At 36.0% G+C, this 14,277-nt stretch overlaps 1 long non-coding RNA gene across 1 annotated transcript; it reads right to left on the bottom strand.

Moving 5' to 3' along the window:
- Positions 1 to 9,531: 9,531 nt before the first annotated feature.
- Positions 9,532 to 12,432, bottom strand: LOC308631440. The gene is made up of 3 exons (XR_014018203.1): positions 12,357 to 12,432; positions 9,769 to 9,826; positions 9,532 to 9,677 (listed from the first exon to the last, which is right to left on the bottom strand). It is a non-coding gene; the product is annotated as an uncharacterized lncRNA (long non-coding RNA).
- Positions 12,433 to 14,277: the final 1,845 nt, after the last annotated feature.

Below are 14,277 nucleotides of genomic sequence, written 5' to 3'. Positions count from 1 at the left end.
ACAAACCGAAAGACTGTTAAGTAAATTATTAGAGGAAGGCGGCTTCCCAGTAAAATCAAGAGCAGTCAGGGCATACATTGATATAATACAAAAATGTAGCCCATGGCTTTTTAAGGAGGAGTTGTTAGATATATCACAATGGAACCATCATGGTGAAGATTTAAAAAGAATAGAAAAGAACAACCCAGGGATTCTGCCAGTTGGCACATTGCCATTGTGGACGTTCGTATCTGGTTTGCTTAGTCCAAAGCCTTCAGTTCAGACAAAGGAAGAGGAAGGAGAAGACATATTGATTCAAGTAAAAGAGAAGGTCTCTCAAGTTAGTCAGAAAGAGGAAAAGATTCAAGTAAAAGAGAAGGTCTTTCGAGCTAGTGAGACAGAGGTAGGAAGTTTAGAGCAGAAAAAGCCATCAGGGGAAAAGTTACAACAGGAGACTGCTAATAACACCTTTCTATCAGAGAGCGTAAGTGTGCAACCATCAGCACCACCTCTACAGGAGACTGCTACTAACAGCATTTTATCACCAGAGGGCATAAGTGTCCAATCAACAGCACCACCTCCATATGCTAGGAGGCTCCCAACCCCCGCAGTTGATAGTTGGGATCCTGAGACAGGATCTCAAGTATGCCCTGTATTTGAGGTAGGAGGGCAGCGAATTTACCAGGGTTTAAATTTCAAAACAGTGAAGGAGCTAAAAGAGGCTGTAACAACCTATGGTCCTCAAGCACCCTTCACTGTAAGCTTGGTCGAATCCATTACCAACTTAAACATGATGCCAGAAGATTGGGCTAATATTTGTAAAGCTGTGCTAAATGGAGGACAATACCTGTTATGGAAGGTTGCCAATGAGGAATTTTGCAAGGAGACGACTAGGCGAAATGCAGCAGCTGATTATCCTCAGAGAAATCTAGATATGTTGTTAGGAAAGGGACCTTATGAGGATCGGCAGGAAAAAATTGCATATGATCCTGGTGTATATTTACAAATTGCTGTAGATGCAGTCAAGGCATGGAAGACTTTACAAGGACATGGAGGTTTACAAGGTCAATTATCTAAGATAATACAAGGAGCTAATGAACCTTATGCTGAATTTGTAGATAGGCTTATTCAAACAGCTACCAGAGTTTTTGGGAATACAGAACAAGCAATGCCATTAATAAAACAACTGGCTTATGACCAAGCGAATCGTTGGTGCAGAGATATCATTAGACCATGGAAACAGGAAGATTTAAACACATATATTAAATTATGTAGAGACATTAATGAACAAGAGCAAGTCATGGCAGCTGCAGTAAAACAGGCTTTAGATGCCAGAGACAATAATGAACAAGGGCAAATTGTGGCACCTGCAGTAAAACAGGCTTTATATGCCAGGCCAAGAACATGCTACAATTGTCAACAAACAGGACATTTTAAAAGGAATTGCACCATAGGAGGAGGGTTTAACAAAACTAGGTATCAAAGGAGTAGAATACCGGGTATTTGCCCACGATGCCGTAGAGGGAGACATTGGGCTAATGAATGCCGTTCTCAAACCACCATAGAGGGTACTCCATTACATTGGGCTAATGAATGCTGTTCTCAAACCACCATAGAGGGTACTCCATTATCAAAAAACGAACAAGGACCAAGTGTTTATCCATGATATCGTGGAGAAAGGCATCGGGCTCCATTGCCAAAAAATGGACGGGGGCCCCAATGCTCCGGGGCCCCAAACCACAAATATACGGAGCACTGGAGGAACCCAGCAACCCCATCAGGGTAGTGACCAGGACACATTGTCCATCAGATCCCTCATCAGACAAACCAGAGGGAGTGCAGGGTTGGACATCTGCGCCTCCGCCAGATCAGTACTAACTCCAGACATGGGAGTTCAAATCATTCCCACAGGGGTAAAAGGACCTCTTCCCAAAGGAACAGTAGGCTTATTATTGGGACGCAGTTCTTCTACACTAAAAGGACTTTTGATAAGTCCTGGGGTAATTGATCCCGATTATGAAGGTGAAATAAAAATTATAGCCAGTTCTCCAAAGGGTATATCAGTAATTTCACCAGGAGATAGAACAGCACAGTTACTAATAATACCAAGCCTATATGATAAATTTTCCACACCAATACAAATAGATCAAGGAACAGACAGACATGGGTTGGATTTTCACAAAGGGCCACTGAGACAATAAAAATTACATGGAAATCAGAAAGACCAGTATGGGTTCCTCAGTGGCCCTTGACTAAAGAAAAGATACAAGTAGCCGATGATCTGGTCAAACAACAATTAGCGGAAGGACATATACAACCTTCTGTATCTCCCCATAATACTCCCATTTTTGTCATCAAAAAGAAATCTGGTAAATGGAGATTATTGCAAGATTTAAGAGCCATTAATAATGAAATGGTCATTATGGGACCTGCTCAATCGGGGATTCCTCAATTGTCTGCTTTGCCAAAAACTTGGTATGTTTTAGTTATAGATATTAAAGATTGTTTTTTTTTTCAATTCCAATTCATCCTGAGGATAGTCCACGTTTTGCATGTACTATCCCTGCACTAAATCATGAAGGTCCTGATCAGAGATATGAATGGAAAGTACTCCCTCGAGGGATGGCTAACAGCCCAACTATGTGTCAAATTTATGTTAACAAAGTAATCCAGCCACTTAGAAATCAAAATCCTGAACTACAAATATTTCACTATATGGATGATATATTATTAGCACACAAAGCTAAAAACACATTGCTAGAATGTTATGCCACACTTACAAATTTATTAAAAAAGTATAATCTAGAGATAGCAATAGATAAAGTACAATTAAATTTTCCAATTAATTATTTAGGAGTTCTATTATCCTCAACCATGGTCCGTCCACCAAAAATTCAAATACGAGTAGATCAACTCAAATCACTTAATGACTTTCAAAAGTTATTAGCAGACATAAATTGGATAAAGCCTTATCTAGGTATTCCAACAGGAGGATCGGGGACCTTTATTTGATATCCTAAAAGGTCCATCAGATCCAAATTCACCCCGAATGTTAACGCCTGAAGCAAGAAAGGCATTAAAAATCATTGAAACATATATGGAAAATATGCATTTGGATAGAATTGATATAAGTTTGCCTTTATTATTTATTGTACTACCAACAAAAAATATTCCTACAGGAGTATTTTGGCAAGAAGGTCCATTATTATGGATACATTTATCTTATTCTCCTAACACTATTCTTACTAGGTATCCTGAGGCTGTAGGACAATTAATACTCAAAGGAATAAAAACAGCAAAGGGAGTATTTTGAATTTCTCCCAATAAAATTATTACTCCATATACTATGAATCAAATTGATGAATTAGCAAATGAGTTAAATACTTGGGCAATAATCATGTGCAAATCTAATGTTTCATTTGATAACCACTTACCATCTAATCCTTTATTGTCTTTTTGGTCATTGCATCCTGTAATTTTTCCAAAAATGACAAGAAAAACACCTATCATGAATGCTCCAAATATATTCACTGATGGGTCAAATAATGGTACAGCAGCAATAGTTACACCTGATCAAACTTTTACATTTTTAGTACCCAAACAATCAGCTCAAAAGGTAGAGCTTAATGCAGTATTACAAGCTTTTGTGATGTTTAAAGATTCTGTATTTAATTTATTTTCTGTTAGTCAGTATATAGTTAATGCTATAGTATCCCTTGAAGATGCTGGTAGGATTTCCCCTTCTTCTACTGTTTTCTCTTTGTTTTCCACTATACAAAGTTTAATCTGGGACAGAAAAGATCCATTCTTTATAGGACATATCAGGGCACATACAGGATTGCCTGGAGCCCTTAGTTTGGGCAATGATTTAGCAGATAAAACTACACATGACATATTTTCTCTACACTAGAAGAAGCTATAAATTTTCATAAAAGGTTCCATGTCAATGCTAATACTTTACAAAAGCGTCTTAAAATAACTAAGGAACAAGCTAGACAAATAATAAAACAATGTCAAAATTGTGTGACCTTTTTACCACAAGTTAATCTTGGAGTCAATCCTAGAGGATTGATACCTAACCATATTTGGCAGATGGACGTCACACACTTGCCAGAATTTGGAAAATTAAAATATTTGCATGTTACAGTTGATACTTCTTCTGGATTTTTGATGGGCTCCCTTCATGCCGGAGAAAAAACTAAAGATGTTATAGCTCATTGCTTACAAAATTTTGCCACTGTGGGCATTCCAAAACAGTTAAAAACAGATAATGCCCCTGGTTATACTTCTACCTCTTTTAAACAATTTTGCTCATCATTTGGCATTACTCATATAACAGGAATCCCATACAATCCACAGGGACAAGGCATAGTTGAAAGAGCTCATCAAACTATTAAAATGTACTTATTAAAGCAAAAAGACGGAATTGGGAAGGGGTATATATTCCCCAAAGATAAACTTAAAATAACCCTTTTTACTCTAAACTTTTTAAATTTGGATTCATCAGGATTTAGTGCTGCAGAAAGGCATATGTGTCCAAAAAAATGTACATAAACCTAAGGTACTTTGGAAAGATATTCTAACAGGACAATGGAAAGGTCCTGACCCAGTAATTGTCTGGAGTCGGGGGTCTGTTTGTGTGTTTCCACAGGAAGAACAGCAGCCGATTTGGATTCCGGAGAGATTAACTAAAGTCCTGACCCAGTGATTGTCTGGAGTCGGGGGGCCTGTTTGTGTATTTCCACAGGGAGAACAGCAGCCAATTTGGATTCCAGAGAGATTAACTAAAGCGATTTCTACGGACCAAAAAGATGATGATTTGGCTCAAATCCATAACACCTGATATCCAAAACTCCAATTTGGCTATCCTTAGATCTGCGACAGAACCAGGATGCTTTTTTCAATATCTATTTTATTATTGCCCTTTCCCATATCATGAAGTTCTATTTTGTTTTTTGAGCTCATACAGACCTAGGTTAATGTTTTGCTGATCAGTTCTATTTTTTTTTTTTTTGACTATAGAGTTTTTAAACATTGCAATGGAGATTTCACCTGTAAAAAGTTATAAGGCCTTTACTATTATGTTATGTGTTGTATGTATTATATTATGTGTGCACACTTGTGTTTTGTGTTGTATGTTTGAATGTACATATGTCCATATATCATATATGATGAGCGCTCATGAAAAAATGGATCCAAATATTTTTTTATTCACGTGATTTAAATGGTTTAATTTAAATTGGGTAAATAACTGTTAAGAATTGTTTTAATATGTAAACAAAAAAGAAGGTTAACAGATCTGTTTGTTTACTTTCACCTTTCCTTTTCATTATATTTAATAATTCTCTTCAAGATAATGTAAATTGTTAAGAAAATTGTTTTCTTTTCTCTTCAAGATAATGAAAATTGTTCAGAAAATTGTTTTCTTTTAGTGCCTTCTGGAATGTTACATAATTTTTTCTTTAGCCATTATTGCTAGAATTCCTATCTTCATCCCAGTGCCGGTGAAGACAAAGATAAAACTAATCTACAGTTTCTGCAAGAGCCATCACTGAACTGCTTGCAGAACTTGCCTAAACTATGTGTCACTTGTATGCATTGTGAACTATCTGTTGGTGCAGTGACTTGTGGTAGTGTTGGAGTATTTTTACTGATGATATCATCGGTTGTACAATTTTTCCAACAAGAGCCGTCAATTGGCTTGGTGTATCTTCCTCCCTTCTGCTTGTCATGACAAAGACCTCTCCACAGGTGTAGCTGTATACTGGACCGGTAGTCAATGACGGGTAAGATCCAATTACAATGGTACCAACCTAAGACAGGAGGCTGACGCCCTGAGGTCAGCTCATCCGAAGACGGGTAAGGACCATATGTAGTACTGGACAACCTAAGGCAGGCACGGTCCCTAAGCCACATGCTTGTTGTTTAAACAGAGAGGGGGAGATGTTGAGAGCCACAGCCAAAGGGGCCCCAGCAAACTTCCAGCTGCCAGCAAACTTCCAGCTGATGATTGGCTCACAGCGGCCCCAGCAACATCTAGCTGATTGGCTCCTCTGCGGTGACGTTCATTGGGCTGTTTCCCTGCCCTTCAGACTGCCAGCTGATGAATGGCTCACAGCGGCCCCAGCAACATCTAGCTGATTGGCTCCTCCACGGAGCTGCTCATTGGGGGACTTCTTTGGCTCCGCCCACGCGACCCAGCCAATCAGTTCTCAAGAGCAGGAGGATTGTGGGAGGTGGTGAGGTTTGTGTGGGGGTGAGAGGCTTGTGGGAAGCCAGTGGTGGCAGTTGGGCTCTGAGTGTTTTTTCCTGAGGAGCTGTTTTGTTTGGCATTTGTAGTTCTAAAAATAAAGTTAGTTTCTTTTGACAAGTGGCTCCTGAATTGTGCCCAGCCAGACTGTGGCAGGAGTGCATCAGACTAAAACCTTCCTGCATAGTAAGTGAAACACATAACAGTAAGAAGACAGTAACAATAGCCTCCAGAATGGGAGAAAAGCTTTGCCAGCTACTCTTCTGACAGATGGTTAATATCCTGAAAATATTAACTCAAACATCTTAACACCAGAAACACAAAAAACTTTTCAATCAATAAGCAAATGCACAGCTAGTTCTCAAAATGATCAGTACAAATGGACAACACTTAGGTGAGAAAATGCATAACATCTTTACCAATCAGGGAAATGCAAATAAAAACAACATCAAGCTCCCATTTTCCACCATTCAGAAAAGTAATCATCAAGAAAGCAAATAACACTAGGAAGAATTTAGAAGAAAAAACTCTTCTATGCTCTTGGCACAACCACAAATTATTATAAATTATTATACCTCTATGGAAATCAGTATGAAGGCTACTCAAAAAACTAACATAGACCTACTTATTGATTCAACTATACTACTCTTCAGTATTAGAGAATATTTAAAGTCAGCATTCATTAGAGATACACATATGCTCATCTTTATCATGACACTATTCATAATAGGCAAGTTATAGAATCAGGATAGATGCTTGTAAAATAAGACAATGGATAAAGAAAATGTGGTATATATACACAAGGAAGATTTCTATGCATAGAAAACAAAATGAAGACAATTTTAGGAAAATGAATTAAACTGGGAAACATCATGTTAAACAATATGAGCCAGACTCAGAAAAAAAATCATATATTGCTCTCATATGGAAAACTAGAGGTGGGAAATGTTCAACATAAAAATAGATGGATAATAAATTTTATCCATTAGCATAGATAAAATTGGGAGTATGGAAATGGTGATGGGCAAACTAAAATCCATATGCAACAAAATGAAATTAAACCACTATCTCTCACCATGCACCAAACTCAAAGTGGATCAAGGACCTAGGAATTAAACCAGAGACTCTGCATCTAATAAAATAAAAAGTAGGCCCTATCTTCATTATGTGGGATTAGGCCCCAACTTCCTTAATAAGACAAGAATTAAAACCAAGAATCAATAAATGGGATGGAATCCAACTAAAAAGTTTCTTCTTGGTAAAAGAAACAATCTGTGAGGTGAACAGAGAGCCTACATCCTGGGAGTAAATTTTTACCCCTCACACATCAGATAGAGAACTAATGTCTAGGGTATATAAAGATCTCAAAAAGCTAAGCACCAAAAACAAACAAACAAACAAAAACCCAAATAACCCAATCAACAAATGGGCCAAGAACCTGAACATACACTTCTCAGAAGAGGACATACAATCAATCAACAAACATATGAAAAAATGTTCATCATCTCTAGCAATTAGAGAAATGCAAATCAAAACTACTCTAAGATATCATCTCACTGCAGTCAGAATGGCAGCTATTATGAAGACAAATAAAAAGCGTTGGTGAGGATGTGGGGGAAAAGGCACACTCATACACACTGCTGGTGGGACTACAAATTGGTGCAGCCAATATGGAAAGCAGTTTGGAGATTCCTTGGAAATCTGGAAATAGAACCTCCATTTGACCCAGCTATCCCCCTCCTCAGTTTATACCCAAAGGAATTAAAAACAGCATACTACAGGGACACAGCCACATCAATATTTATAGCACCAAAATTCACAATAGCTAAACTGTGGAGCCAACCTAGATGCCCTTCAGTGGATGCATGGATTTTTAAAAATGTGGCATATATATATACAACGAAATTTTACTCAGCAATAAAAAAGAATAAAATCATAGCATTTTCAGGTAAATGGGTGGAGTTGGAGAAGATAATGCTAAGCGAACTTAGTCAACCCCAAAAAACAAATGCCAAATGTTTTCTTTGATATAAGGAGGCTGACTCATAGTGGGGTAGGGAGAGGGAGCATGGGAGGAATAGATGAATTCTAGATAGGAAATAGGGGAGGGAGGGAAAGGGAGTAGTCAGGGGATTAGCAAGGATGGTGGAATGTGATAGATGTCATTATCCAAAGTACATGTATGAAGACACAAATTGGTGTCAGCATACTTTATATACAACCACAGATGAAAAATTGTGCTGTATATTTGTAATGAGAATTGTAATGCATTCCTCTGTCATTTTTTTAAATCAATAAAAATATTGGGAATAGAACCTCTGGAGGTTCTATTCTTCTAGAGGAAGGAATGTTCAAGATATGACTGGGGGAGTATAATCAATCTATATGTACATACAAATATGCCACAGTGAAATTTTGTGCATACTTAAGGTGCAATTTTTAAATTTTCGCTATCTTTTTTTTTAATTTTTAGAAGTTACTTTATCATGTTCATTACCCTATTACTTGTTTTGATTAGATTTATATTTTTCTTTGAATAGCAGTACCTATTTATATGTATTTTTTACTTTATTGGTTTCTTTTTAATTATATGTGACAGTAGAGTTCATTTTGATATAATTCAACAAGCATTGACTATTTTAATAGTTTTAAAACTATATTAACTGGTGCTAAATATAAATTACTTGAAGCTTTAATAAGAACAGAAGCAAAGAAAACATTTCTTAAGGATATAAAATATGATTTCTTAAGGATATAAAATATGCCACATTTATTTGCTTATTTTTCTATTATAATCACAAAATGGTTGTGATGGTAATCTCACAGCCTGCCTCCTAGTCATTCAAGAATATCAAAGATTAAATGATAGACATATTTGACACATTGTTCTATATATCCAGCATGTACTTCTCCTAAACATTCCTATGTTTGGCCTAATATTGACTTGCTGCTCCCCTTCATTTCACTACTACTTATTTTAAATATCAGCCATCTTCTCTCTCTTATTCAATATGGAAACTTATCCTTTCCTTCATAAATGAATTCTTCCTATGCATCCCTTTTTCTCAGCTTCATATTCATCGAGCTCCTTTTGCCTTCTTTTGTATTTCTTTCCTTCCATAAGGGCACACCAAAGAAGTGTTTATTCCCACCACATTCTGTCAATGTTAATTCTCTATATATACCTCACCTATTGTTATACTTGTTTTCTATTATAGCCTTGTTATAGGATGTTTGTCATCATGGAAGGTGATATGTGAAAAAAAAAATGGAAAGAGTTTTTAAAAACGCATTACCTTTGAGTCAGGTGATGGAAAGAAAGGAGAATCATTCTTTATTCTGATTGCCTGCACCAGTGTGGTTTCAACTACTTCCTTCTTTTGACTGGCAGGGGTACTGCTGTCAGGTAAGTTTTCACTCCTTCGGCTCCCAGTGTCATATTTTGCTTCTGACAATAAAAACAAAATAAACAGTATATAAAAATTCTGTAATTTCAGTCAATAAGCAGCACAACAATAGGCAGTCTTCAAATAGCTTACCATCCTTCGTGGATTGCCTGGAAGCTTTAGTTAATTTTCCTCCTTCTTCCAGGATGTTCTAGGAAGAAAAAAAGATTAAGGTATAATAAAAAACCAAAGTTGATGAAATAATTAATGTTCTCTACTATAACAGGGTATAGGAGAAAGAGCAGAGGTTTCTGAGTCATTCCGATGTATACTCAAACTCCAATTCTCTCACTACCTAAGACATACCTTCTCATGGGGTAAGGATTATGAGCCTTGACAGAGATCTCCAAAATGTCCCTCCCCTTATCTCCAATTGATTGTTACACAAATACTGAAATCCATTATACCATTTTCTTCAGCTGAATTGATGTAGGATAAACATTGTAGCCATCTGTATTTAGACTACTTTTGAAAAATGAGTAACATTTTGAGAAATGATGTGTGATATTTTAAGGTGTTTTTATGACTTACATTGGCATGAATTACCTCTTGAGGGGAAAACATACGACAGGAGCTTTTAGAGTATCTATTAAATGAGATTGATTGGATTCAAAAACAGTAGAAGTTTTGCCCATCTTATGTGTTAAATAGCTAAAGATAAATGCTCATACAAATTTTGCTTCTTCCAAGAAAAAGAAGAATGAAAAAAGCAATCTTGTGGGTTCAATATCAATGAACAAAAACAACACAGAATTGCTAAACAGAAACATTAACTCGAACCTCCGTGACATGGATGGCACAATGAATAGACACTGAAGAGATGTTTTCTGCAGGGAACTATTAAGTATTAAAGTAAGTTATTGTTTTAGAAAGGGATGTATGTTCTTTTTATTCCAGTACCTTCATATCATTAAGTTAACAAAACAATAAGATATAAAATATTAAAAAAAAAAACAGGTGGCACTGCCAACCACATCACCAGGTTTGCTTGGCATAGTTAACAAGACACTGAAATAAGTCGTTTTTAAAAAGATAAGCGAAGAGGAAGAACAAGCAAATCTTCATCTGAAGTCCAAATCTAAACTCAAGTTTGAAGCAGGCTTGGAGGATATTTTGGTTCCTACTTCCATATTTATGACATTAATCTAACTTGTTTATTCCTCCACTAATTTGAGATAACTTACTCAAACTTTACATCCCATATATTAAAAGAGAATACAAATTTAAAGCATGTTTTTTAATTCAGTAGGCTTAATTAGTAGTTATCTCATGCATATTATATTACTTAGGGCATTTCATTAAGTAGACATTTATTTGTCACATTTTCTCATGTTCAACACTATATATAACAGCAGCTTTTAGAAACGTGCATTTCTCCAGGCCAAATGAGCTCATTTAATGTAAATAATAACATAATAGCATTCTAAATGGAATAAAGTATGATAGATGTATACTTATTTCCCCCAAAATAAAAATTACACCCTTCTTACTCACATAATATTTAGCTCTTCATGACTGAAATAAAATTAAAGTCATTTTAAAAAAAGAGAAGTCTTTTACATTTGAAACCTTATTCTAGCTGCTCCAGGATATTTGCAAATATATTTCCTAACTTGGAATAATTCATAAAAATGGTAGAGTTTTACAATGAATATTTAAATCACTAAATACAGAAACACCTAAAATTTAAAATTTCAGAATGTGACATAGGATTTGGATATTTTAAGAAACTATCATCAAAGAACAATAATTCTGAAAGTTTTTACCATACAATTATTGAGAGTCTCTGCTTCCAGAACTGGTTATTACTTTGTACAGGCCATCTATTTTTTGATTAGATAGAGAGGGAATTTTTAGAAAAAGTTCATTACCTCACATTTGTTTTTATTTTTATTGGTTCTTTTCAGTTATACAGCACAATAGAAGTTATATACTAGGATATCATTATAAAAGCATAGAATAAAATTTGTTCTAATTCAGGACCTACTATTTCTTTCTGTTCTACTGATCTTTCTGCTACTTATAGTTTTTAAAATTAGTGTCACTTTTAGTGGAAAGACTCACAAAAGTACGGATATGCAAAAGCCTTTTTTAATACAAGTATTAAGATATAGATCCTAGATTTCTGACTTGCCACAATTCCTAATATTATTTTAGTATAAATATAGAACCAAGGACAGAAATAGAGAAAAAGCTCTCCTAAAATGTTATGATACTAAAACATCAAGGGTCCAAGTAAAAAAAAGCAACTTGCAATGTACATCATACATTCCAAACTAAAGGCACCAGGGAAATCCCACGATTCTATAAAAATTAATTTAGACATGGGTTGTAAGTCATGTAAGTATGATTTACAAAAGACAGTAATATAAATTGACTACTCAAAAGATCCTTGACTAAATTTCACATTTCCTCTGCAGTTAGAAAGCTGTTCCTAACGCAATTTTTCTGTCACTATGTGTTTTCCAGCCCATCTTTTCTCCCTGCCCCCAAGACGCTCAGGTACTTGAGAGAACAATGATACAAACAACTTTTTAATTCAACATAATTCTCTAAAACGGATTCTTCTTAGCAAATTTTCATATAAAATGTCAGAAAAAAAATAGCTAAATTTTAAGCATTAACACCTTAACATACAAAATTCAGAGCAAGAACATGAATTTCACAAAAGATCACTTTACCTTAATATGAGCTTCATAGTTGCCCTCTCCCTTTGCAAGGCGGGAATCACCTGGATCAGATTTTTCGGGAGATCTTTAGAGCAAAAATGTATAACAAGAATGGGTGAGTGGTTTTCTTTTTAAAATAAACTCTGTTTAACGTTTAGGTAAAATTTATTAAGTGGTATTTCTTGGTTGATATAATTAAAATATGACCTCTTTTTTTTTTAAAAAAAAAAAGAGCTCATATTTACCTCGTTCTGCCTCTACTGCTCTGAATCTATGAGATATTCAATGAAGGCACTCTTAGTTCCAATTCAGAGTGATAGCCAATGTATCAGCAGAACCTGAGAATAATTATTCTACCTGAACTGAAACAAACCTCTGATAACCCAAGACAAGGTAGCAAGATGCACAGTTCCCTCTCCTGGATATCCATGAGTCAAATACTTCATTCTGCACCATGGGAGTCACCAATAAAAACACCCTATTGTTTCCCCTTTACCCAAGAGCAGTGCAGAGAGTTTGATGAAACTTTTTAAAATTTTTGGAAGTTAAAAAGTGAATGTATATGCTATTTAGAGTATTTTTGTCAGGCACATTGAAATAAATCATAAAATGGATTTTTCCTATATAGGTCCCACTTTATTCAGGTCCACATAAACTAGAAAGCACTTTAAAACTTTTATAGACACTCAGATACTCAAGGGAAAAGACTGCCAAAAAAGCAGATTCTTTGGTAGTTGTACCTGTTTCCCTGAGTATTATTCTAAATGTCCTCCTTCCTCTGGGATCCATTCCCCAGTCCCTCATCTGCAGGCCTCAGTGGCAGTCTCCAAACTTGAAATCTACATCATGAACATGCAGATTCCTGACACAAGGTTCAACTAAATGGAGGCCAGTGATGGAGACTGGCCTCAGTCTAAATACATTACCAACTACTTAACTGGAGCTGTGTGATGGCTTTGCCTGCCAATCATTCCTGTGCCCAACACTACATGTACATTGTAAGGACATCAGCAAGTTGAAAAGAATGTGGAGGTGAACGAACACCCACTTTGGGCCACAGATCCATATATTCTAACAAATTCTAGTGCCTGGCTCATTAGTTACTAATCCATTTTTGAATCACAGAGATGCAAACAGGAAAAAACAAAACAAACAAAAAAATACAACCTATCAGAACTTCCTCTAAATACTGTATATATTAATATGCCTTTATAGAGAGCTTTCAATATTCTGCACCCTTAATTCCAGTTTTGTGTTCAAACTGATCATAAACTCCACAATTTTGGTCTCTTTTCTAAAACCCTTATTCCTCCTACCCAACACAGTGTTGTTACTCTTCAGAATAGCCCTTTCCTTCATTAGTTACATTTTGATCATCTACCACTTTGTTCACTTAATTCTATTCTTGTCCTCTTTAGTTGGGTTCCTACAGTTAATCCCCATTTTATTATGAAAACATTCACCTTCAAAATGATAACCAGAAAAAGTACTGAGCTTAGAATTCAAGAACCAAAGTTCAGGGCTGGAGATGTGGCTCAAGCGGTAGCACGCTCGCCTGGCATGCGTGCGGCCCGGGTTCGATCCTCAGCACCACATACCAACAAAGATGTTGTGTCCGCCGAGAACTAAAAAATAAATATTAAAAAATTCTCTCTCTCTCTCTCTCCTCTCTCTCTCTCTCTTAAAAAAAAAAGAACCAAAGTTCAAATCTCATTGTTGCCACTTTCTGTACCCAGAAAAGTCCCTTTAATATCTTTAAATTTCAGGTTCATCCTCAAAACGATGATTTGGCCAGCCTGACAAACACATGCTGAAAGACTAGAGGGTACTTTGACTAGTTGCTAAAATTCCTTAAAAATTCTGAAATTCTCTGAACTTTTGATTCTATCAACAGAAAATATTCAAATGACAAAATAAAACAATCACCAAGGGA

This window comes from Spermophilus citellus (genome assembly GCF_964194105.1).
Source record: "Spermophilus citellus genome assembly, chromosome: 12".
In the NCBI taxonomy this organism is placed as follows: Eukaryota; Metazoa; Chordata; class Mammalia; order Rodentia; family Sciuridae; genus Spermophilus; species Spermophilus citellus.
Note: the sequence above shows the minus strand (reverse complement) of the source record. Positions and strands in the feature narration are given on the sequence as shown.